The following is a 22262-nucleotide window of genomic DNA, read 5'->3' as shown; positions in this document are numbered from 1 at the left end:
TCCCCTGCCTGATGCTTTACCTTCTGTGATTGCCTTCACGTTCAGCACCCTTAACCTGAAACATTCCCAAACCCAAAACCCTTCGAGCAGCCGCGTGGTGCCACAGATGGAAAATCCCGTGTCTCACATTATACGGTGGCTCCCAGTCAAAACGCAGGTGCGCTGAAATACTGTACGGAGTTATCTCAGGACGCCGTATGTAAGACGCATATGCAATATAAATGAATCTCATGCTTAGACTTGGATCCTGTTCCCAAGGTACCTCATTATGTACGTACGGATAGTCCAAAAATCTACGGGGGAGCCCAAATATGAACCATTTCTAGATAAGTAGTCTAGGAACATTTTTTTAAAGTTGTAGAAAAGGTTGTTTAAGAAGTGTGGAGGATTTGTATGGGACTGTACTTTTGACCTTCCCAGAGTTTGGGTCTCTGCGGTGACGTCATCCAGGGTCCTAGCAATGGGACTCTGAATGTCCAGAGCCTGCAGGCTTGTGTGGCCCTCTCTGCTGGCGCTCCCAGAAAGGCATGCTTGTGGATAAACTCGACACGGAGTTACTGGGACCCAGCGACGGCCTCTCTGCAGAAGACCCCCGGTTGGGGTGTGGCTGTAGAGTGACCACTGCTGGTTCTTTTGGCTGATCAGTTTAACAAGGTGATGGGAGTGGAGTGGGGGTCAGGGCGGGGAGTGGCGCAAGCCTTCCGTGGGAATAGAGGAGCAGTCAGGAGGCCCGGTCACCATAGCAGTAGCCTCAGGCCACTGGGTTGGTGTGGAGACTCTTAAGCCGGTCCTTCCTAGAACGTCTGTTAGTTAGTAATGCTGCTGCCTGAGTGACTGAGCCAACGGCGACGGACCTCAGTAACTGCTGAGAAACGGGTTCATGCAGGGGAGAGATGGGCCGTTCGTGATCTCGGGGCTCCGCTCTGTGCTCCGTTCTCAGTTTGGTATTTCCACAGACCACGGTGCCTGGCGGGAGAAGATAACGCTGGGGTCCCAGCGAGGACAGATTCTTAGAGTCATTGCAGAGGCGCAAACCTGAAAGCTTCTTTCTTCCACTTTCTCTCTCTAGCCTGCGCTCCCTTCTGGGGGAAAATAGGACTAGGGTCTGGGCACCCTTGGTGTCCTAGTGGTGGTCAGTGCTGCTCTATTGGTTCTCTGTCTTGGGGCTCTAGGCGTGGCTTGGACAGAGCACACAGAGGACTGCAAACCCAATGTCTCTCGAGGCTTCCTCTGCAGAGAGAGACTCAATGGGGATTTGATATTGGGGTTCCTTTGCTGCTCCAGTGACCTGGGCATTGTGAATATGTTCTCTACCCTGTGTACTCTCATCTTGATGAAGAGATCAAATCAGGCTTTGGCCACACATAGGATTTCTGGTATACTCCCCCAGAAACCATTCATATTCTCTCTCTCTCTCTCTCTCTCTCTCTCTCTCTCTCTCTCTCTCTCTCCATCCTGTGTTGGTGAGCAACACACAATGCATCTGCAGAGTCGTTTCTACGGTAGCTGACCCGCTGGGTAGAAAGCCCCTGGACTATGTCGTATCTACCATTTACATCCGATGTGTCTAACACTGGGCTTGGTTGATATCAGGGGTCCCCAGGTATTTGTGACTTTTGAAAGAGCAAAAGTCACAGTCCTGGTTCCCACTCTCCACGTACCTAGCCGCACAAGCCGGTAGGTATGATGAGCCCTCACGAGGTGCCCATTTCCCAGCATCCCTCTGGAACCCTGGAGGATGATGCCTGTATGTGATCCGTCACTTTCCTTGACTCCTGACTTGGTGTCAAAGTCCGGTGACATCATTTCCTAGCTCGGTGACCTTGCCCAGGCTACACAACCACACTCTGAGTGCCATCCTTCTAATATGACAACCTGGGACTAATACCAACTTCTGGATTCAGGAGGTGAGGCGGTGACCTTCCGTGCTGGCTGCCTGCTATGGAGTTCGTGCTTTCCTGGTTGGTTCACTCGACGACCCTCTGGCATGTCAGACACTGGGCATAGAGGGTGCCGAGGCTAATATAGGCACTCGATGGGTGCTTGCTCTGCCCCAGGACTGGTGTGCACGGCCCTGTGTGGTTTCTTGGCAGACCAATCGGAGGAGAGGTGACTATCCCATCTACTTAGTGAAAGGTACATTTAGTGTGGCTAACGCCCCTCACAGGAGAGGTCACTGGTAAGTGAGTCATTGTCCTTTAAGGGCTTCTAGGGCACACTGGCTTCTCCAGCCCATCCACAAGCATTCTTTCAGGAAGATCACCCTGTTTCCTGGGGATGTAGTCTAAGTTTGTTTTCTGGGCCTAGTTTCCTTTACAAGTGGCAATTATGCCCCATTCCCACGCAGGGCTTTTTAAGTAGGACTTGTTTTTTGAAGACGCGGCCCTGGTTAGTGGTAGGCTGTGGAGTTAAGAGAAGGAGGCACGCTCCGATGAGCTTAGACAGTGATGTCTTCCTGAGTCATCTCCAGGCTTCAGGCTGAACTGCGCTCCCCTGTACCCTGTCATAGTTTCCTACCAGTTCAGCTGCAGAACCCGGGGCAGTGTAGTCACCGAGGCTGGTGGCAAACTCTTGGATCGCTCTAACCTGAAGGGCTCCCAGAAGTGGTGTTCACAGCCTTTTTTTTTTTCTTTTTCTTTTTCTTTTTCTTTTCTTTTCTTTCTTTCTTTCTTTCTTTTTTTTTTTTTTTTTTTTGTTGTTGTTGTTGTTGGTTGTCTATTTGGGCTTAATAGAGGATGGTAAAAACAGAGACCATTTATTTCTTATGACAAGAAATTCACCTTACAGCAAGAAAGGCACCTTCTCGGACACATATGCTAGGCCAGACACTTGCTTGGTCTTGGATTCGTGTCACTGGATCTGCATGGTGAGCTCCGAGATGGATGGCATTTCCCCTTTTATGGGTGAAGAAGTGAAACCAATAATTATATATGATTTATTTGAGCCCAGATCGCTAGTAGGAGGCAGTGGGGATCCAGCTGTAGAAGGAACCCCTCCTCCCAGTCTGGGGAGACTGCACTCAGTTACTAGTGACTGGTACTGGGGAATGTTACCCTCGAAATCCCCTCGGCAGGGACCACCGTCCTCCGGCAAACAGATGCACGGCCATCAAGGTTTTCGTTAGATAAAGAGCCAAACCAGCCCGGGACAGTTGCCTCTACTCTTGAGTCCAGCATCCAGGGCTTTCTTAGTGCACTGAAAACCCCAAACCATCCAAAGAACAATTGGTTAAGGGGAGAAAAAAAAATCCTTCACAGTTGATATTCTTAGCAAAATAGCACTGTAATGTCTTATAATTTTCCTGGCTCTCTGCTGTCTCCCTGGCCCCAAAATAAAACATAATTGCTGATCAGATCAGCTGGCATCGAGTCACCGAAAGTTCAGGAGTTGCCAACCACGGGCTTGTGGGCAGAGCCATCTGCAAACTGCCCCCGCTCAGTGCTGACCCACAGGGCAGAGAACTGCTCTCAACTGGGTGAGAGGGTGTAATTGTCCCTGAATGCCACTGAGGGCGAGACAGCTTGTCCTCCTGCCTCCCCACCTCCCAGCCTCTCACGGCTTCCCTGAAGCCCTCGCAGTATCATTCCCGCGGTTTGGCCTGCCCTGCCACGGCTTTCTTTAGCATGTGTGCCTGTCCTGTTATTAGAGCATTCTAAGGGGCAGGGTGCATGGTTCGGGGCTGGCCCTGAAGTTACAAACAGCACAGCTAGGTCTAACCAGGGCTCCCTGGGGTCTCTGGGTCACAACGTTGAGGGATCCAGAAGTGTTCTGGATGATGTGTTATGGAGGAGAGGGGGTCATGTGCTGCTGAATATGGCTGAGACTCTGAGGCCCCACTCCCTGTTACGGGGCAACCTCTTGGTGTGCCAAAGTGAACTTTCTTCTTCTCTGGGGTGCATAGGAGAGGAAGGGGAGGAAGGAGAAAGAGGCAGTTGGTGTTTACTGAACATGGAACACTCATCCGTGACTGTTCTAGACACTTTGCCAATGTGTGTCACTGATCTTGATTTTGTTGTATTGGATCCTGAGCAGCCATTTTCCCTACGAGTGAGCCATGGCCCAGTCCCTCATGGAGCATGTACAACGCGCCCTTCCCGATGAAGGTCTCTGATAACCCCGTTTTTCAGGAGGTAACTGAGTTAAGGAGCTGTGTGGCGTTCCGAGTTCATATACCGCTGAATAACAGAACTGGGTCTTTCTGACCCGACTTGCCTGTAGGAGGAGGGGCCGCTGGCACTTCTCCAGGTAGAAAAGAGCTTCCAGAAGGATCTCTTTCCTAATACGTCAAGGGTGAGGCATGGGCCCAGATAGAGTGCTGTCCGTGGTGGGAGCTGAGGCCGGGGAGTGGTATGGAACCCAGAGTAGATGTCCTGTATGCAGTGGCAGCTGGCAGTCAGGTTTTTTTCCTCAGGGCTGGTGTCTCGCTAAGGCAGGAGAGGACTTTGTGTCCTGGCTTGGAACTGGGTTAAGCAGAAGTCACCGCCAAGAATTATGCTGTCGGATGGCAGATCTCACTCCTCAGCGGTGTCCCTCCAACTCAAAATATTACACTGATAGAAGCTACTGCAGTCCAGGGCCAGAAGGAGCTTGTGGAAACACTCCTCACCCTGACCTAAGTAGTGTTTTCTGCAGTGCTCAGCACATTTGCTGGTCCTACGGGTTCTTAAAGAACAAATACAGAGAAAAGGTCTTGGAAGAGAGACAGCATGAGAGATGTAGTGTTAGCACCCCTTTCCCCCCCAAGCCCTGCGCACAGTGGGGACTCTAAAGAGGAGGTTGCCCTTGAGCCAGGCCTTTGAAGACACAGAAGATGCTAGGAGAGACCAGCATGGCCGATGACAAGAGAAAACAGTGGGGCGAGGGTCACGGTTGTTCACACTCAGAGTCAGGAGGTGCTGGATCCTGGTCGGAAGGGACAGGAAAAGCATTTAGTCGCAGGGCGACTGGGTCCTATCCTCATCTAGAGAGAGCGGAAGTGGAGGGAGGTGGTTAGCAGGGTCGCAGGGAGACACTCAGTTCATGAAGCAGCTGCACGTCCAACTCAGCCCCTTGTTAAGGGGTGGAGCTTCTCTAGAACTGGAGAACCCCAACTTCTGCCCTCAGCACTGCTGTCTGTAAAGGGAAGGCATCGTGTTAAACCAGTGGCTCTCAGCTTTGGCTACAGAACTGCCCGGAACCTAGGCCTTTCCCCGGGGTTAATTTTACCCCGGGCGGGAAAAGGGTCCTCTAGGCCCTTCAGCTACAGACACTTTTGAGTCTCACAACAGGCCATCTTGTGTCCTTGTTTCCATGGTACACTCGGGCCTGAAGTCTTTCCACATGAAGGTGCTGTTTTCCTGAGGGTGAGAGGGTCCCGGCTTTCTGCAGCTTCCCCCGTAACTATGCCCCAGATAACAGACTGAGACAACCCCCACCACCACCACCACCACCACCACTGCTCCCCAACCCCCACCACCGAAAGGAATACCCAAGCCTCTCCTGTGAGAAGCAGCGGGGAAGGACCAGATATCAGGTGAGGTTTCCAGGATCAATTGCACCTCCCAAATAATCAAGAAGAGGGAGGCTGTCTGCTTCTGTATGCGCCGTTTGCAAAGAACGATGGAGGTGGTACCTGCCCAGGAAGGGTCGCCAAGGGCAGCCATTGTTCGGCCCTAACTCTGCTGCATTAATCTCTTTATGCCAGGTGGTAAATGATGAGCCTCCCTCCTTATCTTGCTCTGACCCAACAGCTGTCCACCAGCCAAAGCGGGATTGATTCAGTTGTGGGCCGGCTCCTTCTACAAAGCTATTATGGACAGTTGGCCCAGCAGGATGGCAGCTGGCTAGCAAACACAAACGTTACATTAACCTATCCCTACCTATAGCAGTCTCTTGAGCGCTACATTATTCATGGCGAGTGACATTAGGCCAGCGAGTGTCTTTGCAAAGCCAGGGACAGTGGGCTGTTTTCTTTTTCTTTCTTTCTTTTATTTTTTTTTGCCATGGTTAGCAGCTCCATTATACTCAAGCAAAAAGCTACCCCGGTCATATAGCCAATCAAGCTAAGACATGTGGAGACCTGGAGGGGAGACGCAATGCAGGTCAGAGGAGAGCATAGGATTCTTGAAAGAAGCAGGGATCCTAAGCCAGGTACATGGCCTGGGGCCATTACCCAACCTCCACAAACCTGGGTTTCCTCACCTGCAGAGAATTAGAAGAAAGCACCTGCCTTCCAGGTTTCTGAGAGTCAAAGACCTTACTTGCCGAGAAATGGCTCATTCATGAAAGGCTTGCCTCGCAAGCAGGAGGATCCGAGTTCTGCCCCGAGTACGTACATAGAAGGTGGGGCACATCAGCCAGAGCGCGCCTGCAGTCCCAGAACTCAGGGCGCACAGACAGGGCCATCTCTGGGGCTTCCTGTCTCTGGGGACACTCAAATCAGGATAGAGTTAGGAGTCACTCACTGAGGACACAGTCTGTTTTGATTTATGTCATACCTCAGGCTCTTGCGTGAGCTAGAGACACCCATTTCCAAGGCCATCAATGTCTGTCTCCACGTGCAGCGTGTGTACAAACATGTCCACTGCACACAGGTCCTGGACAGTGAGAAGAAGACACAGCGGCATAGTTTGAAAAGCTCCTGTAGGTGTGTCTGCCACACAGCGCCCTCTGTGGGCACTTTGGGAATGGAGGCCTCACCCAATCCCCTTCCCCTTGGGGTGGTGATGTGCTCGCCTGTGAGTTCATGACTGACTCCTGCTGCCTCTGTAGGCCATTGTTCTGTTTCGGACACGGAAGATTTGGGAATGCCCCCTTCTCTGACACGATCTATGGAAACACGGCGAGGAAGTGCTTGGAACTAATGGGGTTTTTCTGTGGCAGCCTATGCGCACAGAATCTGACACATTTTCAGCGGGGGGCGGGGGGAGAAATGTCGGGGTGGCAGAGTGACCTCAGCAATTGCCAAATGGTAACACAGCTGGCCAAGCCGCCATTTACCGAACGTTATTTCCTGAATTACCCCCAATTAGGAGAGGCCTCTTCATAATTTGACTTTTTTTCTTTTTTCTGTAAATTGCACAACTCAAGCAGTTTCTCGGGCAATTGGAATCTGACCTTGTCAGATGGAGAAGACGGGTGCCAGAGCCTGGCTTCTCGTCAAGGGTCTGTGGGCGAGTCTCTGCAGGGACGAGGGGAGGGGTCTCCTCCTCCCAGGACACAACGCTGGTCACTGTAGGTCTCAGGCAAACAGCTAAATGTTTTTCAACACTGGAGAGTTTGCTTCTGAAACAGGACTGGAAAAATAAAACGCAAAGGTTTTAGCTTCTCGGGATTACGTTTGAAAACATGTAGAGTTCTGGGCCTGTGGCGGGCGAGCCAGGCCGCCGCTGAGCCCTCCACTGGAAGATGCTCCCTGTTTTTCTTCCTCTGGAGTTTTTCTGTTAGCTGGGAAGTAGTATAGAGCAAACAGGTGAAATGAATTTTAATCAGGCATTTCATCCAGCCCAGGGCACTCAAAATATCATTTCTACAGGTCATTGGTAAAAAGGGAGTCCATGTTCGGATTTTCTAACGCTGTCTGGAGTCATCAGGGTTGCGTACTGGCTACCATATTGGGCCACGTGGCCACTGAAGTGACCTAGCCGTCATTGTTTGCACAGTGTGCCCCTGGTTCATTTGCACCGGCTTCTTGAGGTAAGGAGCCCTCTAGAGGGTAGGGACTGTGTCTGGTGAGTCTGGAAGCTAGCTGGCTTCCAGCCAGGTGCTGGCAGGGACTCCTTGGTGTGTGTTGAATCAGGTACCTTTCTCTTTTATTCTAATCACCTAGGAGACACGGCCTGTCAAGCCACTGGGGAAGGCACGGCAGCTGGAGGTGCCAGTGGCTCATTACATCTGGGTATCACACAGAAGGCAGAGGCAGGGATAGTTTGGCTGGAAACTCTGCCAGGCTGTACCTCAAGACCTGCCTTCTGAAAACCACTCACTTCCGCCAGTTAGACCCCATCTTCTAAAACTCCCACAGAGCGCCCCCTCCCCCAGTAGTGCCGCCATCTGGGAACCAAGTGCCCAAGCACAGACACCTACTGTGTGCATTCCACATTCCTACTATGTGCATTTCACATTCAATACCTAACATGAGGTATTGAGTCTCTGAACACAGCCATGTTTTCCTGGGCCCTGTGAGCACAGCACGTGGCCAGAGACAGCCAGACACCACAACGGAAGAGCTCCTGGGTATCTTAGTCAGGGTTACTATTGCTGTGATGAGAACCCCGTAACCAACGAAACCTGGGGAGGAAAGGGTTTATTCAGCTTATAGGTCCCTCATCGCTGTTCATCATCAAATGAAGTCAGGGCGGGAACTCACACAGGGCAGGAACGGGGAGGCAGGAGCTGATACAGAGGCCGTGGAGGGGTGCTGCTTACTGGCTTGCTCCTCGTGGCTTGTTCAGCCTGCTTTCTTATAGAACCCGAGAACCACCGGGTGCCAAGCTACCTGCAATGGGCTTGTTCCTCCCTCGTCAATCACTAATTAAGACAATGCCCTACTGGCATGCCTATGGCTGGATCTTAGAGAGGGAATTTCTCACTAGAGGCTCTCCCCTCTGCGATGACTCTAGCTTGTGTCAAGTTGACCTAAAACCAGCCAGGACTCTGGGGCCAAGGGAAGAAGAGTCCCACTGCACTCGGGCTGGTAAACTCTCTGAGAACTTAAGTGCAGGCTGGAGAAGAATGAGTGAGTACCTGGAGTGTGGCAGCCCTCCCTGTGCCCTTCCTGCCAGCCACCACCCTACGGTGACAGGTCTCCCACAGCAGTTTAACTGAAGGTGAAGGCGTTTGGAGCCCCGAGTCGCTCCATCAGATCCTAACTCTTCCACCTATTGGCAGACCAGACCACCGCCCAGAGGGAACTCATGATCTCAGGGGTTTTGATTTCCTCGTCTGAAAACCGGAAATGAATTACTTAGCCTCAGTTAACCACACTGTGTCACACAGCAGTTAAGACTTGGTAAAGCCAGATGCCCCTGGTAAGGGGATTTGGGGTACTCTCTTAATTTCCCTGGGTCCCAGTCTCTTAGTCTGGAGAGAGAGAGAGAGAGAGGGAGAGAGAGAGAGAGAGAGAGAGAGAGAGAGAGTGTGTGTGTGTGTAGGGGAGAGTTGCTGACAGTTTCTAGATTTTCGGGTTGTTTCAAAATGGAGTGAGCTGAGTTCTATGAAGCCCCCAGAACAATAGCATGACACACAGCCAAGGTTAGCAGCCAGTATTTGTTTTCGACTTTAAAGTCTTCACATAGGGTCCTCAGAATACCTCTGCCCCCGGTGGGCGAATTCAGGGAAACAGGAGACAGTGCATCCTGTGCCTGTTAGTACAGTCTCCTTCCTGGCTTGCCTGACCCTCCCTCAGACTCACACAGGCACTTCTTTGAGCCAGACCGAGCACTCCCAAGCCAAGAGTGTGTGCGTTTGCGGAGGCTAGAGACAATGTCTGACTCAGGGAAGTTGCAGGAAACTAGCGCTTCTATGGGTTTGGAACTTTTTTGTTTCTTAAAATAAAAAACAAAAATGTTAGGCAGCTGTTTTTAGATGCTCCTCTTCGAGCTTTCCCTGCCCAGACATAGTAACCATGTGTAAGCTCTTCTTGCTCCTTGCCCGCCCGCAGGGGCCTATTTCGGAGTTCTACTTGTTCTTCGGATTTCAACGGAGGTGTTTTGGCAGCCATCTTCCGTGCTGGTGCCGAAGCCCTACCTAGTACTGGTGTTCCACAGAGTGGTGCAGACAATTCTGGGTCTGTCCCCTAATTAACGGGAGGGAAACTGCCAGTAAGAGCAAGCCCGGGCAGGCTGCGGGCAGGGCAAGCCTTGAGCTGTCCATTCAGAGAGGGTCTGTGACACTCATTAGTAATGGGGCTTCCTTGGGTTAAAGCGCTGGCTCTGGAGCTGGACACAGGTGCTCACTGAGGGAATGAAGGGCAAGGGTCACTCACACGGAAAATGCACAAAGCCCTGGGTTTGATTCCCATGCTGCATAAAGAGCAGGGTGTGGTACAGATGTGTAATCATGGCCCCTGGGAGGTAAAAACAAAGGGGTCAGAAATTATCACTGTGGAACTTGAGGCCAACCTAGGCTACATAAGACCCTGTGTCAAAAAACAAACAAGGTCCGGGGAGATGGCTTGGTCAGGCAGTGTTTGCTGCACAAGCATGAAGGACCCGAGTTCAAGTCCCTAGCACACAGATTTTAAGACATGGGGCTGGGGTGTGTGGAGCTGGCGTTTGGTGTGGTGTTTGGTATGGTGCCCTGTATTGTGATCCCAGCATTGGGGAGGCGGGCAAACAAGGATTCCTGCCTCAAAGACCTGTAGTCTTATAGAATCTGTGATCTTCGGGTTCAATGAGAGTTCTGTCTCAAAATAAATAAGTAAGTAAATAAGTCAGGTAGAGAACACCAGAGGAAGGCACCTGGTAGCAACCACCAGACACACACACACACACACACACACACACACAGAGTCACACACACATATAGACACACAGACACACACATAGACACAGACACACAGACACAGACACACACTGAGACACACATATAGACACACACAGACACACACAGAGACACACACATAGGCATATACATAGACACATAGACACACAGACACACACACATGTAGACACACACAGACACACAGAGACACACGCATAGACACACAGACACAGACACACAAACATACACAGACACACACACATAGACACACAGAGAGACACACAGACAGACACACACACATAGACACACACACACACATAGACATACAGACACACACACATAGACATGCACACACATAGACACACACAGACACACACAGACACACAGAGACACACAGAGACACACCGACACACAGACACACACACAGAGACACACACTGCAATCAAACAACATAAGCAAACAGAAAGTCCATTTAGTCCTCTGCACAAAGAATTGGGAAAACACTAACCCATGGTTTTTGCCAATGAAACACTCTAGTTTCTCCCTTTCAACAGCAACCAGAAAGACTATTATGAAGGAAGACAGTTCTCTCGCTGTGTAGAGACAAATGTGAATTGGAAAAAAACCCTCTTTTGCTACGGCTCAACCAGGCACCCAGCAGGCAGCTTGGCGGTTCTGTGATTGACATTCCCAAGGACCTATATTCCAGGGCTGATGGGCTTGCTTGCAGATCACGTCTTGATTTGTAGGGAAGTTGCACGCTAGAATGACGGTTTGAAAACGAGGAGACTTAAAGGCTGTCTTGAGACTCGCCCTTCAAAGGTACAGACTAGCCCACCAACGTACCCGCTACCCCCTCGGTCTCCTACTCTCCACGCATGGGATTTGCATCCCCTGAATGGTACCTCTCCGTTCAGAACCCAGTTGCGTCTCTCTAAGATTGCTTTCTTGTGACAGGGATAAATGAGCTGGTGTTTGAGACGTGCGACTCTCTGAGGCACTGGGGAGTTCACAAGCGGCTGACGCCCAATTATTCCTGGTCTTGGGGGAAGCAGCCTGAAAGAGAAGCTGAGATCACAGAGAAGATCTAGGCCTTTCCTCGGGGAGTGACCTCCCTTTGGCATACCCTTAGCTCACCAGGGAATGGGCAAGGGCATCCTCTGAGAGTTGTGCAGTCAGTGAACTGAACGGCCCACCGTTTTCTTAATGAGGACCAGCTAGAGAAACAGAAAGCCTTTGTTTATTTCCTTGCTTGCTCATTCATTCATTCATTCATTCATTCATTCACTACCCATAATAAAGCGTCACTTTTCTCCCTTGAGCAAAAAAAACATAGTTGTTTTGAGTTATGAGGGAGCGGCATATACCAATGTGATTTTCTTTTTGCTGGTAATAAAGTAGGGAGGGGCTGGGAATGGAGCCTGGTTGGTAGAGTACTAGCCTAGCACGCACCAAGCTTTGAGTTCAGTCCCCGGTGCTACATAAATGGGGCATAGCATAGTACAAACCTGCCATCCCTGAACTTGGCGGGGTGGAGGCAGAAGAATGAGAAGTTTAGGGTCATCCTTGGCTACATTGTGAGTTTGGGGTAGCCTGGGCTGCTTGAGATCCTACCTTAAGATAGATAAACAACCCTCCCCCCCCTCTCTCTCGGTTATGACGATATAACTAAATCAGGATAAGCACCTCGTTAAGATAAGGCCTTGCTGAAAGAAGCCCAGGCAAAAATGGCCGCCGTTCCTCTTCCAATCACTGCGCAAGCGTGGTCGCTCCAGCAGTTAAGGCAGCCCTGTCTCTGTCAGGAGCCCCTTCCGTTTTAACCTGCTTGTCCAGATCCAACCTTGGAAAACCCTTTACATCTGACCTTGAGCTTTCCTCTGGGGGCTGGTGGGGGGAGGGGGAGATCCTTGGCAAAAGCTACGGGACACAGAAAGCTGGTTTGGGAAGCACCTTCATCGATGCCGGGACCTAGGATCTCACGGAGAATCAGAGCTGAGCGTCCGTCAAGAACCCTGGGCTGCTCCCGCCCTTAGGGGAACGGGAGGCAGGCCTGTGTGCCTCCCCTGACCTTAATTCAGGTCATTAGAACCCAAGGTCTGTAGCTGATGACTTTCCAAGCTTTGGTGGTCATGGGAGTACCCTGCTTTGTGTGACTAAGGGGACCGTGCAGCCACAAGGAGGAGTTTTAAGGTCAGGTTGTCCTGGACTCTCTTTGTGTGTCATAAGCCATGAGATGGAGGGGGACAAGGCTGCCACAATCAGACAGACAGACAGACAGACAGACAGACAGACAGACAGACTGGATGGGGATGCCGCTAGTTTTGTACAGAGCGTGTCGAGCATTCATTAAACGCTCAGTTTGATCCCAAGCACCATGGAAACTGGGTGCGGTAAAGCATGCCTGCAATCCCAACGCTCAAGAGGTTGTTGGAGGAGAATCGAGAGTTGAAGGTCATCCTCAGCTACAGAGTATGAGGCTGGCCGGGGCTCTCTGAGACGCTGTCTCAAAATTAAGTAAATGCAGGAAAAGGCAGACAGGTTTTTTTCCCTTGGCGCCTCACAGAGTAGGCTAGATCGCCTATAAGTTGACTTTAGCACGTTGACCTCCAGAATCCCACGAGAGTAACCACATTGCCTTAAACTACAGAGTGGTTTTCAGTTTCCACATCTCCCCAGGCAAGGATAATAGCAACTACGTCACAGGTTTTTGTCATCGCCAAATGAAGACAACACAACGAAAAGCCTAGAGCTGTGCCAGACACACGTGATACCTCGGTCATTACCAACCCCAGCCACAGTCATGGGACCGACCCAGTTCAGGTGTCAGTCTGTGACTGTCACATACTAAGACCCAGAACCCATCTGGCTGTGCCCAATGGTTGTGAAGTAGCCATTTCTGCTCTCTATTGGAGTTGCCCATTTTGGGGATGGGGGCCGAACTCTGTGGACCAATATGTTAATTAGTGGGCGTGGCTAGAGCCCTTCCCTCGCTGAGAGCCAGTCTCCATAACCCAAGGCTTTGCCTAGACAACCAAAGGGTTCCTGGGACTCTAAAAACAGCATCCTCCCCAGAGGTAGTAAGTCTCTTGGCAGACAGTGGAGTGCTGTCTGATCTGGTTAGTGGTATTTTCCCGTGGATGCACCGTCATGTTCAGAGCCTGGTGTGCACACGGCTAAAGTACTGGGCAACGGCCAGTCAGTCTTGCCACCTGTGGTTGCAAGATGAAGTCAGGAAGGGTTTTTTAATTTTGGTTCCGTTGCGCTTATTCTGAGATTCCCTCTGCGGATTGAGATGCGGCTCAATCCACGGAGCCTCTTCTATCCGAGTCTCTCTGTTCATTCTGAAAATGGCAAAAAGGCCGAGAGACTGTATGAATGAGGGCTCTGGAGAGCACAGAACACAGTGCTCACTGTCAGTGGAAGCTGGGGCCCCCCGTCTACGGAAGATGGTGGGAACCAGCTGCCAGGCAGAATTGTGGAGCGCTGGCAAAGAGAATCGTTGCACAGAGCAATCCCGCATCTCATTAAGATGCGCTGTGCTCCAGCCCAGCTACTGGGGAATTGTTGGAGCAATTACATTCAAACCTCAATTTTGAGGTTTGAAAAGGGGTCAGTGCATAACTGGCAGGAGGAGAATAGAAAAGAGATGGCTTGAAACAATAGGTATTAAGTGGCTGTCACAGCCAGGAAGGCTGAGATAGAGAGGCCAAGACACCCAGGTCTGACCCCTAGAGGTCAAGCGTGGGTGGTCTGTGAAACACACATGGGCCTCCTGGATGTTGCGTTTGGGCTTTCTTAGAATCAAAGGGATTCTGGAGAAAGCTCCGTGATGCTTGGAATATGTTTGTTGGATGGATGGATGGATGGATGGATGGATGGACGAACGAATGAATGAATGGTGCTTGTTACTTAGTTACCGGATAGATGAATGAAGAAGGGAGAGACTAAAGAATGGATACAAAATGAAGATAATGATTGTACCTACTTCTGTGGTGGCATCTGGGCAGGCAGAACCTAGCAGCAGCCTGTAGTCTGCTTGAACTGAAATTTCCATGACATTTTCAGGTGCTTTGGTGGACTGTGACCACCATAACAAGGTGCCCCAGGGGTGATGGCTTCCGTGGGGGAGCTAGTTTCTCAGGCTTGTGGAAGCTGAAAGTCTGAACGCAGGGCTGGTCTCCCATAAGCCCGTCTTCCAGCTGCACCCTCGTGGTCTCGCCTGTGTGCCAGCACTTCTGGTGTCCCTTCCTTCCTACAGTCAGGGCCTGGTCCTTGTGACCTCTCCTATCTTAACTATATCCTTAAAAGCCCCGCCTCTGGGGCTGGTGAGAGGACCAGTCTGGTAAAGCGCTCCCTGTGTAAGAATGAGGACAGAGTTTCCCCAGGATGTGAAAACCAGATGTGGCACTGAACATCTGTAAGTCCAGCACTGGGGAAGGTTGGAGACAGGAGGCTCACTAGCCAGTTTATCTAGTTAAACCCTATTTCAAAAGGAAATTTTTGGACAACAATTGAGGAAGACATTTGACATTAATGTCTGTGCCTGGGTGCACACACACACACACACACACACACACACACACACACACACACACAGCGTGCCTCTGAACACACACACGAGAAGGCAAGGCACAGCTTAAGCCTCAACACCGGCAAAATCAAAGTGAGCTTTTGAAGCCTGTATTTCTGGCTTTGTCTCTAAGCAGCTGTGTAAACCCTCTGAGTCTACAAAAATGACCTCCTCTTACAATGAGAAACCAGAGGGGCCCGGGGTTACAATGTCTGACAATACCTACAATGCCCTGAGCATCCCTTCAGGGTTCCCAGGGTCATCCTGGGTCTCCACCAGTAGACTAATAGGCAACTGGCTGATGTTTGGATATTTTATTCTAAAAAGAAAACAAGGTTCTTGAACTGTGCTCCAGAGGCCACTTCAGGAGATGCCTTGGGAACCGAGAGGAGCACTACAGTAGAGCACTGTGGGGTACCATTTACTTTTCCATCTTCTTTCTCATCTCCAAGTCTTGCCCAGAACTCTCATTAGCTTGGCCTCTGTGCATTTGGAATACAGCATTCCCTCCGTGTTCGACTGCAGAGGGGTCGGGAGGCTGGATGCCTATCGAGAACATGATTGGGAGCAGGAGGGACTCAGACCTGCCAACTCTTAGCCCAGTGAGGAATCCGATGAGAGCCCGTGATTCCTCTAAACACACAGCACACAGCAGGACTGTTGACCCCCTTTAAGGACACTGGCCAAACACGAGGCCTGTTTGTCAGTGAAAGGCACAGTCTCTCTTTCTTAGCAGTGGGTCGCTCCTACTGTGTGGACTTATGTATGAAAAATGCATTTTTTTTGGAGAAATATACTGCATTTCAGGTTTCCCACTAATTGTGGCTGGCTTTTTCCCAAGTTAGTCGGAGCTATTTTGGGAAAGGATTTATAGCGAGTGGTTTAATAAGAAAGGCTTTCGGAAAGCCTCGTAACTCTCCGCACAATCCCTTCCAACCAGCATTCCCTCTGACAATTATGTCACTGAGAACTTCCCCTTTAAAGAGCAGGACTTTTGTCTATTCATGTGACCCTTAAAAGAAGCATTCATGAACCCCTGAGTGCAGGGCAAACTTCGAGACTTTACAGGGTCAGGAAAAGCAGGGGCGTAAGGGAGCCCTGTTTGCTGGGCGAGCCGATTCTATGCTTATTTTTGCTGAACTGTGTCTCTGTGGATGCAGGCTGCCTTCCTGTGAGAATCTCAAGGCAATGGCTTGCTGCATGGTGGGTCTTGGTTTCAGGAGTGTGTGTGTGTGTGTGTGTGTGTGTGTGTGTGTGTGTGTGTGTGTGTGCGCGCGCGCGCGCGCATGTACATGCATATAGAGGCCAGAGGACGACGTCAGATGTACCTCATTGCTTTGAGACAGGGTCTCTCATTGACCCTGGAGCCAGGCTCAAGACCTGCAAACACCAGCATAGCCCTCCTGTCTCAGTCCTCCACCCCCAAAACAGGGGTTGCATATGTATATGTCATATCCGGATTTTCATTTCTACTCTGAGAATCACAATGAAATAGCTTACCCCCTCTCCGACAAGTTCCCTCCTTCTATCCCCCTCCCAGTCTCCCCAGACATGTCTACTTCCCATTTTAATTCCTCAACCCCACCCCACTCCCATCCTCCTCTTCCTCTAAGGAACTACTGAGTTCATTTAGTGCTGCCCACTGGGAATGGATGTAGGGGCTGGAGTATGGGCAACCTACCATTGGCCACACCCCCCAAAAGTGATTCTCCTGGGGTTGGGGATTTAGCTCAGTGGTAGAGCACTTGACTAGCAAGCTCAAGGTCCTGGGTTCGGTCCTCAGCTCCGGGAAAAAAAAAAGTGATTCTCCCATCCAGACTAACCATCAACAACCAGGAGCCCCCTGATTAGGGGTGGAGCCTAGTGAACTCCGCCCAGCTCTCTGCTCAAAGTTTGGCTGTTTTGATCTTCTGCAGACACAGCTGCTGTTAAGCATGGGTGCAGCGGCCATGCCGTCCGTGCCCAGCATGTCACAGCCGTCCACACCCCCTCTCTGCTTCTGGTCTTTTCTGCCTCCCCTTCCAGCTATGTTTCTTAAGAAGCTCTCTCTGTCTCTCTGTCTCTGTCTATCTCTCTGTCTCTCTCTGTCTCTCTCTCTCTCTGTCTCTCTCTCTCTGTCTCTCTTTCTCTGACTCTATCTCTGTGTCTCTGTCTCTCTCTCCTCTCCGCATGCCCATTACCCTGACAGCCTCGCTCTGCTTCCTGACAGCCACACGACATCTCGCCCAACATTCATATGCACATTGCAGCTCTCTCTTTTGCTTGTTGTTTTATTGAGACAGGCTCTCCTAGGGAGCCCAGCCCTGCCTAGAACTCACGGTCCTCCTTGTCTCAGTATACAGAGCACGGGGATGATGAACAGGACCACCACGCTTGGCTTAGGGTAGGTAATTCTTCTGTCCTGGCTTTGTGGGTTCTACAGCATCAAAAAGGTTCCACCTATTCCCCAGTACCCAACTCCTGATAACTACTGATCTTTCCACTCTCTGAAGTTCTGCCTTTTCTAGAATGTTCTGTTGGGATCGTATAGCATGCAGTCCTCACAGATCGGGTTAGGGTTAGGGCTATGCATTCAGGTTTCCTAAGTCCTATCATGGCTTGTAGCTCATTACCATTTGGAGCCGTCATTTCGTTGTCAGGCATGATTGAATCCCAGGCTCACATATACCAAAGGAGGCCAAACAGTGAGTGTCCCTTAGCCTCGGGTGTTTAATGTACCTCCAAGTCCATCCAGGAGCGGGGAGACAAGAGCAGGTTTCCCAGCCTTGGGTTTGTGACTGTTGACAGTGTGATGTTGATGTCAATGATGACAGGATCAGCGTTGGTGGCCCCAGCAGCCACGATGGTGGTGATAGCCTTACGTGCCCAGCTTTGCACACGCATCCAGTCTTCCCAGCCCCGCAAGGTGGACACTCCCTGTTTGGGCTTGAATTGCATCTGACCACTGCAGGTTCTTACACTGAATGCTGGATTCCCAGCTGCTGATTTGGAAACTTTGTGAGTTGACGCCTAGCTGGGGGATGGGTCCCTGGAAGGCAGGCCTGTGAAGAGTCTGCCTGGTCCCTGTCCCCTCGTCACTCCCTGCTTCCTGTCCATCATGAAGGGAAGATTCTCCTCTGCCACATACTCCCATCAATATGAGGTCTGCCCAGCTGATGGACCAATGACTGTGGCCTGAAACCTCTGAAACTGTGAACCACGATAAAGCCTCTCTTCTTCTCAGTTGTTTATGCCATGGATTCCACTCAGCCACAGCGGGAGAAAGGCTAGATGGTGTATTTCAATAGGCAGGTGATAAGGCTGAAGTTCAGAGAAGTTAACAAACTCTCCTTTAGTCACACAGCTCTCCTGTGAAAGTTACAGGCGATGCCCCTCAGCCATTTGAGCCCATCACTCCTTGCCTGCGGCTGAGCACAGTGTGGTAAATGATGACCTGCCAGGGTTCTTAAGCAGCACAGAACACGTGCAGTGACGTCCTGGGACACCAGCACACATTGAAAAGCTGGGGGTAGGATCAGGTTCTTAAGCCTGTAATCTCAGCTGCTTGGAAGGCTGAAGCAGGAGGATCACGTGTTGACGGACAGCCTGGGCAACTTAGTGAGGCCCTGACTCAGCATAAAAAGTCAAAAAGGAGGGCGAGGGATATAGAGCAGAGATAATCTGTCTAGCGTTTACAAGGCCCTGAGTTCAATCCCCAGTACTGTTGAGAAGGAAGTAAGGGAGGGGAGAAGGCTGGGGGGGAGTAAGGTTTAACTGTCAACACATAGATACATGGGAAGAATCCCAGTGAGGGATTGTCTAAATTGGGTTGGACCGTGTGGATGTCTGTGAGGAGCTCTTTTGAGGTCCCACTGTGGGAGGCACCATTCCCTAGGAAGAGGATTCTGGATTGTGTCAGAGCTGAACACTGGGATGTGTGCCTTCATTCCCTGCTCTCAGCTCTTTACTGTGGGTTCATGATGTGACCAAGCTGCTTCAAGTTCCTGCCACCCTGACTCCCCACAATGATGGACCGTCCCTGGAATGAGGAGCCTAAAAGCCCGTTCTCCCTTTTCTTGCTTCTGCCCGGGTTTTTTTTATCTCAGCAGCACTGAACCAAGACACAAGGTGAGAGAAGTCAGGAGGCCAGAGGCTTCCCATGTCCTCCTCTGTCCAGCCGTTCTTCTGTCTACAACCGTGGAAATTGATCCCCAGCTCACCTCACGCCAACACCCCTCCGTCCCCACCAACTGCTCACACTCAGACAGCCACCTAGGGTTGTTTTACACATTCCATAAAAGAAAAGGGCAAAGATTTCTATTCCGGGCTGTCAGGCACAACACGAGCCCGTCAAGGCGTGCTGCGTTTGAAATGTTTCCAGCCTCCTTCTCAGAAGGCACGGATTTTTGACTCTGGGCCATGGATGCTCCATGAAACATGTTTCTGTGTCCAGGGTAACAGAGCCTTGGCTTCCCCTTCCCTGCTGGAAATGGCTTCTGTCAGTCAGAGCAGGTCCCTTCCCGATTCTGCGCCTCATCCTAGGTCCCTATTTCCCTCCCAGCCTCTTGGGTGTTTGTGCACTTTAGTTACCTGCCCTTACCTCACCTCAGCGGATCCCCGCACTCTCAGGTCCAGTATTTCTTTTCATCCCCCTGTTTCATGTCCTCTTCTGGTTCTGGAGGCTAAGCTCGAACCGCCGACCTCTGTGCCTGATAAAAGCCACTAAGCTGATGATGTGTGGGCAGGCCGGAGCCTGTGATTTGATTCTAGAACCCCAAGATTTCATGACCAAGGCTCTTGACCTTTCCTTTTTAAGATTTTACCAGAAAGCACAGAGGCCGAAGAACCCTCTGCAGCCAGACCACCCGAGTGTGTCTCAGTCTAGACCCTCGGAAACCAGACCTGCGTGTCTGTCTGTGAGACAAATGTCAACCTAGCTGTTCCTGGGATAGAGATCTTTCCCCCTAGATTTCCTGAGTGGCCAATACGGTGAGAATGTGGTTGGTCCCCACCGTGGGTCCTGTTGATACTGGGTCTCCAGTGTCACAGTGTTAAGAACCGCAGCCTTTTTGAGGACACCAGTACCATTCCCTGGGGAGTTTCCACTCTTGGAAGACCACTTTAGCTCCCAAGAATGTTTGTTGCTAGAAGACGGGCCCTTCCTTGTTTCATGCCCAGGATACAGTCCTCTTGTCTTGCTTTCTTCCACCAGCTGAAACAGCGCAAGGGCCAAACAGAGTTCAGATCTCTGAGACAGTGACCCGAGCTAACCTCCACCTTTTATAACTTACACAGCCTCGGGCATTCTGTCACAGCAGCAAAAAGTGCACCAGGCTAGGGCAGGTCTCGAGCAATCTGTGCATGGTGTCTCAGGGTCTCTGAATTCTCCTCAGAGTCTCACTAGACCAGGCCACTTCAGCCTGCTATGAAGTGTGGAGCCTTCCAAACCCACAGGGCTGTTGGTAATCATTCCCTTGTAGTTAGAGGACTCAAAGCAGCTCGCTGCTCTGGGCCCAGAGCTCTACTCTTTCCACGCCCTGGGAAGAGTAAGCCTAAAGGATTGTTGCCAAATTAGCTGTCACCCATTTAGGAGATATGCACACTTCTTCTGATTAGCACAATCAATCACGGAGTGATTTCACTCATGTTTTTAGGAGCCTTTCACTGGGTCACAAACAGTAAGCACAACAATGCCCTGTTATATCCCTCCATATCTCAGCCTCGGGGCAACAGACACCATGGATCGTGGGTCCGTGGTCTATAGGAAGGAACCCCAGGGCTATACTTAGAATTCTGCCTGCCACCCTAGCTGTGTGGCTTTGGGTGAGTTGTTTAAACTCTCTGTCCTATAGCCAGGGTTTATCAGCGAGTTGCTCCACAGACTGTGGCTAACAGGGCTCCTGGCTGGTGGTGGGTACGGAACGAGTGTGCGTGATTAGGTACAGTGGTGAGATTCCCTGGCAGTGCGGCTCTCATTCCTGGGCCCACTAGCCAGAAAGTGAAATCTGAAGATGTGGGGACGGGAGAGGCCTCAGGGCCTTGAGGAGTTGGGATGTCCTGGTATCCTAAGGGAGTGTTGCCCATGTCAGTTGCATAGGGCAGGAATGCAGAGAGAGAGAGCCATTGGAATCACTGGCACGGAGGGTAAGTGGGCGCATGCACCCTGGTTTAGTTCCTGCCATCAAACTACCTCAGGGCAGAGAATGGCTCGCTTTGGTGGCAGACATGGAAGTCTTCTGCCATGGATTATAATCAAGAGGGGACATAGGGAGGACTGCAGATGTGTCTCGGCTGATAGAGAAGCACTTCCCACGCATGCACACAGACCACTGGGTTTAGTCCCCTGCACTGTGCAAATGAGATAGCAGCCCAGTTCTCAGAAGCCCAGTACTTGAGGGATGGACACGGGAGGATCAGAAGTTCCCGTCCTCCTTTGCAGTATAATGAGTTTGAGGCAAGCCTGGGCTACGTGAGACCCTGCCGTTTAAAACAACCAAACCTAAACAACAACAGAACCCCAGAAATGCCTGGTAAAATCAGTGAAGTGAGGTGGCTGTCCACATCACATTCGCCACCTCTGTGGGGGGAGGGTTCCCCACAAAGTTTCAGGGAGAGAGCCTAGGTTCTTCTGGGTCCCAGGTTGCCCAGCATGTGGCCTATCTCCTCTGAGGCCCACAGAGATGTGAATTACCCATCTTTGCACCAAGGTCAAGAGGCCTCCTAGGAGCTGACTCCAAGGCGGAACCCTCTGCTGCCTTCCCAAACCAAGGAAGCTTCGGTAAGGCAGGTCCCCACGGGAGCGGCACAGCAGGTCGGGAGAGATGACAACACAGTTCTCTTCATGAATTCTCAGCCGGGTCCAAAGGCAGGTCATTCACAGGTCTTTCCTGTTCATATAGGGCGTCTAATAATTCAACTCGCTGGCGCCCTGCCGAGGCTCCCGGGTATCTGTTTTGAAACTTGCTGGGTCATGTTCCCCAGAGCCTTAGAGTAAGTACCTCCTCTCTCATGGCTCCAGCCCATCCTGTCTGCACACCTATCCGGGATGGTAGGAGCTGGGGGATAGTCTGCTGCAGGGTAGCCCTTAGCCCGGTTTCCTGATCCAGAACAAATCCAGAGGAATAGCACTGTGCCCAGAGCTCCAGGTAGAGTCGGAGTTGGGGACTGCCCTAACGCCATTCCCAGGGCCAAACATATAATTAGCACATGAGAAAAAAGGACTCCCCCACTTCCCCAGGGGGTTCTCAGGCCT

The 22262-nt window shown here is 51.1% G+C and overlaps 1 protein-coding gene across 3 annotated transcripts in view; it reads left to right on the top strand.

Annotated features, from left to right (window-relative positions):
• The window catches only part of Chst11 (carbohydrate sulfotransferase 11), a 217675-nt gene that overhangs the window by 109320 nt on the left and 86093 nt on the right, over nucleotides 1-22262 (top strand).

The sequence above is a fragment of the Rattus norvegicus genome, chromosome 7 (genome assembly GCF_021556685.1).
Source record: "Rattus norvegicus strain SHRSP/BbbUtx chromosome 7, alternate assembly SHRSP_T2T, whole genome shotgun sequence".
NCBI lineage: Eukaryota > Metazoa > Chordata > Mammalia > Rodentia > Muridae > Rattus > Rattus norvegicus.
Note: the sequence above shows the minus strand (reverse complement) of the source record. Positions and strands in the feature narration are given on the sequence as shown.